Source organism: Mauremys mutica, chromosome 2, assembly GCF_020497125.1.
Source record: "Mauremys mutica isolate MM-2020 ecotype Southern chromosome 2, ASM2049712v1, whole genome shotgun sequence".
Lineage (NCBI taxonomy): Eukaryota > Metazoa > Chordata > Testudines > Geoemydidae > Mauremys > Mauremys mutica.
The window spans coordinates 214,029,347-214,034,541 of NC_059073.1; the positions used below are offsets into that span (position 1 = coordinate 214,029,347).

At 45.3% G+C, this 5,195-nt stretch overlaps 1 long non-coding RNA gene across 1 annotated transcript in view; it reads right to left on the bottom strand.

The window, feature by feature from the left end:
- LOC123363929 overlaps positions 1–5,195 on the bottom strand; it is a 29,661-nt gene that overhangs the window by 24,202 nt on the left and 264 nt on the right. The gene's annotated exons all lie outside the window — the stretch shown is intronic.

Consider the following 5,195-nt stretch of genomic DNA (forward strand, 5'->3'; position numbering starts at 1 on the left):
CTATTGTTACAGATGGGAAACTGAGGCACAGAGACATTGAAGTGACTAGCCAGGAAGTATGGACACTTCCAGGAATCAAGCTCAAACCTTGTCCCTAATCCAATGCCTTAGTTCCAAGACCTGTTCCCCCTGAGTAAGAGTGAGGAAATTCACAGTGAGAGTAAAATAATGAACTGTACTGTATGGGTCAGATTCATCTTTAAATGATAATGTGAACAAAGAGATGAGTCCATCGAACTCAGTCAAGTTACAGCTGGGTGACAGGAGAACCCCTAGACAAGACTGAACACAACAACAAAGTGGACAAGGTCTCCCAGATATTTAGATATTTAGGGGAAGACACAACAGTTTCCAGCAGACAGGTAAGTCTATACTGATACCACCTTAGTTCATCTTGATGTTCCTGCACCACTGCTCCCTACTAAGCACATGGTCAAGAACACATTCTAATGTCCAGTTACTTAGTTAATGTTTGTACTGTACTTTGAAGGTGCATGGTCAAAACCTGCGCAAGCAGGAAGTCAACTTGTCACCATGACTAAAGACACTGAGATAGAAAGTCTGCTCCGGTGGGGGTGAGAGAGGGGAGGGAGAAGATTGTGGTGGGGCCAGCCCAGCCTCAAAAGTGTTTGCCACTGGCCAGAGAGTTTGTGAGACCAGGGTAGTTTGGGGGAATACACAGATTCGGTAGATCTCCTCAGCAGCCTTTGTGCATGCGTTTCCTGTGGAGCTGCAGGCAGATTTCAAAGCTGCCCTCCTCCCCTGATAGAGGGAAGTGAAATTTTTACTAGATCTGGACTGCGAAGTGTTCTATAAATGTGTCATTATTCTGACAATGTCACTCAAAATTCTGGTCCATGACAGAATACTTTTACAAGAAGTATCTTCACGATGAAACAGCAAATCTTCTGCACCTATTGGAAATAGCGAGTGAACCAGGTACAGGAACAAACATCTACAGAAAAGTACATTTTCTAATAAATTCTATAGCACTTTAAGGGGGATGATGGGGTTAGAAGGCTGACAGCAATGTGGAGAAAGCAGCTAAGGTCATCAGTAGGGTCTGAATGTGTCATCTTCACCAATGCAGAGACATGCACCTCTTTAAAGAAGGAACTCCATTAGCGGGAAGAGGTAGTAGGCTTTTATCTTCACTATGGATTAAACATTAGAGGGGCAACACTGTCAGGAACTCAGGTGGCTCCTTGCACGGTCACCTAGTAACCCAATAGCTTGGCTGGGCCAAATGAACCCTCACTAATTGACTGTGCTCCCTGATTGGACAGAAGAGCCAACAGATCCCTATTTAAGCCTGGTAGCAATAGTAGCGCAATGTCTGATCAATGTGTTCCATGCCTGCAGCTGTGCCAGACCTGCTTCTTGTACCAGCCCTGTCCCTGCTCCTGCCCTATCCCCTGCCTTCCTCAGAACTCCTGATTCCTGGCTCAAAGCACTGGCTAATCTCTTGATTATGACACCTGCTCTGCCTTTTGGTTCTGTTCTGGATCCCGACTCCTGTCTCTGACCATTGGCTTGTCCCCTGAACACACCTCCTGATCTGCTCTCGGATTCTGCTCTGATCACTAGGCCAGACTCCTATTCCGATCACTAGCTTGCAAGGCCTACACCTCGGTGTGTAACAGTTTGAGCAGCCCAGCAAAAGGCAGGAGGAGCCTTCGCCCCGTAGCGTGGAGCTCCCCTACAGAAAGGCCCCAGCAGGAGCCCAATCCACCATTTTGGACATTGTTGGGGAACTGCTGGCTCAGGTCGCATAATTCAGTGGGCAGAATCCAGCCCTCCAGGCCCAGTACAAGACCAGGCACTGTCTTCTGTCCCTGCAGACATTACAACAGCTTTGGACTAGCCTCCCTGCCTGGCCTTTACCTTGTACAGCAGAGCCCCTGTGGAAGGACAAAACAGGGCCTCCCACAGCGGGAGCAGGATATGCTCCCATGCGCTCCAAGCAGGTGAACTGGCCAGTGTGGAGAAGTCAGGACTATGGCTGCAGCTCATTTGTTCTCACCCTTCCCTTGGGCTCAGTTGTTCTCACCAGTGCCCATGGAGGGGGCAGCCATGGCACTGGGCATTTCTGGTTTGCCCTGAATTAGCTGCATGGCTGCTAAAAACATTCAGGCATCAGGGATCCAACTACTTACCCCAAAGAGGGGGGAGGGGAAAGACTAAGAACATCCTTTGTGCAGCATGAAGAAAACATCAGGGTGTGGCTTACTGGAACTCCAGGTGAGGAGAGGGGTTGGTTTGCCTCATTTATGAGGCTGCAGCTGGCTGAAGCCAGAGATAAAAAAAGGCAGCCGCAGACTCACCCAACCCAGAGTCCTGGAGCCATATTTTTCTGTTTATTTTCCACATGCTGCTGCAGTGGAGACAAGTCTCTGTGACACACCACCTCTCTGGGCGAGCAGTACGTTCAATTTTTAACTCATCCTTTTGTAATGACTTTTTACTGTTTTCTTTAAAATATTTACTGTTAAAAGTAATTGCTGGGGTGCCCAGACTGCTGCAGTCAGCCCAGGCAAGCTACCCCTGTGCACCCCAAAAGGATTTACAGTGACATTTTGGAATCAACACTAAGAGCAAACAAGGCAGTGACTAGCTAAATGACTCCACTGGGATGGCCACATTTTTCTCGCAATTATCCCTGGTGCACATCAGTTTCAGTGGGATTACTACGAATCACCACCAGTGTGACTGGGATTAGAACCTGGCCCGCCGAAAATAATTTTGTCAATTACAGCTCACTTGGGAGATTCCCACTTGCTTATCACCTCTTAGTCTCAGGGTTTGCTGTAGGAAAATGAGTCAGTATCTTCAACATCTAAAATATCTCTGAACATCTGAAATTAAGATACGTGAAATAACAATAACTCCACCCCCAGGAGAGCAACACTGTGGCTAACATGTTACACACACCCAAGGCAGGATGTTTTTGTCACACCATTTTTTGTCCTCAGTTACACAAGCATAAATCCAAATAACTCCATCGACTCCAGTGGAATTATCTGAATTTACAGTGATGCATCTCACTGTAAAATAGCATCTCATTCACATGTACTATTTTTATATGACACTCTCTGGTGTTACTATTTATGCCTTAGCATTTTGGTGTAGTATGACTAATTTATGATTTCTGTGGTGAGAGGGACTTTCAATCTGCCTCCTTTAACTACTGTAAAATTCCCATCTGTATTATGACATTAATATGGTTTTAGGCATTTAATTTCCTTCTTTGTTTTTTTAATAAGAGGAAATCTGAATCTACAGATGTGAGCCTCAACTAAGCATGTGGCCACAAATTCAACTAAATGCACCACAGCATAGATATAATCATAAAAAGGAATCTACTGAAGGTATTTCAATGCATAGAACTCCAGGGAGCTACATAATTCTGCATGTCTCTGTTGCTCTATATGATTCAAATTACTAGAGCATATATTTTTCATTACTTTTAAATTTTGTTATTTTAAAATCTATTTTTTCACCTTATCTTGTCAAAGCTCATATCCTGTAGTGATATACGTACAAAGACTCCATTATGCAAACCTAACTTGGAAGTTACAAATATTCACATATGTAGCCCCACCATGATGACAAAAGTGGACAGATCAGTTCCAAAGTTAGTACTTTTAGAACAAAACTATTTTGAGTTGGGTGAAAAAAAGTATCCAAATAATGCATGAAAGAAGTGTTGGTTTTTGACCCTTGTCTCATGACAAAAAGGCCGAGTAGATTTTCTTCAAACCTTCTCTTTTGGGCTGAGGGCAAGCATAAAAGATTTTAGACCTAAGGATAATGGTAATGTTTTATATATATATATATATATATATATATATATATATATGTACACACAGGGGCGGCTCTATAAATTATGGCGCCCCAAGCAGGGCGGTGCGCTGCACCGCCATTCCCCGGTCCTGCGGCCGGGGCAAAAGTGTCTGCGGCGGGTGCGCTGGTTCGCGGCTCTGGTAGAGCATTGCAGGCATGCCTGCAGGAGCTCCGTCCGAGCCTCGGGACCAGCGCACCAGCCGCAGTCATGCCTGTGGGAGCTCAAGCGGAGCCGCGGGAAGAGGGGATGCTCCGCAGTCATGCCTGCGGCAGGTCCGCTCGTCCCGGGCTCCGGTGGATCTCCCGCAGGCATGACTGCGGAAGGTCCGCCAGAGCCAAATGCCGCCCTGCCCCGATAATGCCGCCCCACGTGCCTGCTTGGCGCGCTGGGGTCTGGAGCCGGCCCTGTGTACACACACACACACACACACACACACACACAGAGAATGAGATTGTCATCTCAATAAAAATTAATAGCATAGCTAGTGATAATACAGTGAGGGATTGGATGATGGGTTACCACCCACCAGTAATAAGATCAGAAGGGATTTTATGAGTCAGCAGAGATGAGAAACACAGCTGGACAGATCCAGTGAGTGTGTGGTCACTTGCTGAGTTGGCTAATAATATTTAAGGGGGAAACGCTAGGTCTTCTCAGTGTTTGGGATTCCCTCATTGGTGCATAGCAGCACTGGTGCAAACCTCAACTGTAGACAAGGAAAGCCATGATCCGCACTAGCTTAGTTTATCCCTGCTTGAATGTAGGATTGTCAATTGGTGCAAAGCACAGGTTTCCTTGGGCCCATTCCTGTTCACCCCTGCATTTTACATGGTTCCTGGCCATCAATGACTAAAACTGAAATAATCCCAAGTAGAGATCAGGGCCTATAGAAAAAGACATTTCCCAGAGGGAATGAAATAGATTAGATAATGAGTCATTGCAGAAAATGGAGGTATTTTTAAACTAGAGGCTGTTAATGAAGACAGGTGGATTTCCTTGTGACACATAATTTGAGAGAATTTTTTTTCACTCCCAGGAGCTTTTGGAAAGTTAGGTTAGTTTCATTTAACACATTTTAAAGAAAAGTGTGAACCCAGGGACTGTACAGCTTATTAAAAACGAAACAGAAGTAATCCTAGCGATTAAAAATGTTTAACCTGCCCAGAGCACTTGAAAAGCTGCAGCCAGGATGCAGTTAAAAGCAAATGTAAATGCCTTAGCATATTTAGAGAGGTTTATTTTTGGAAAACTTCCGTTATGAAAACAAAGCTGCAAATATAACTGAAAACTGCAGGGTAAAATCCTGCTCAGCTTACTCACCCAGACAGGCCCCTGGATTTCAAAGGGACAA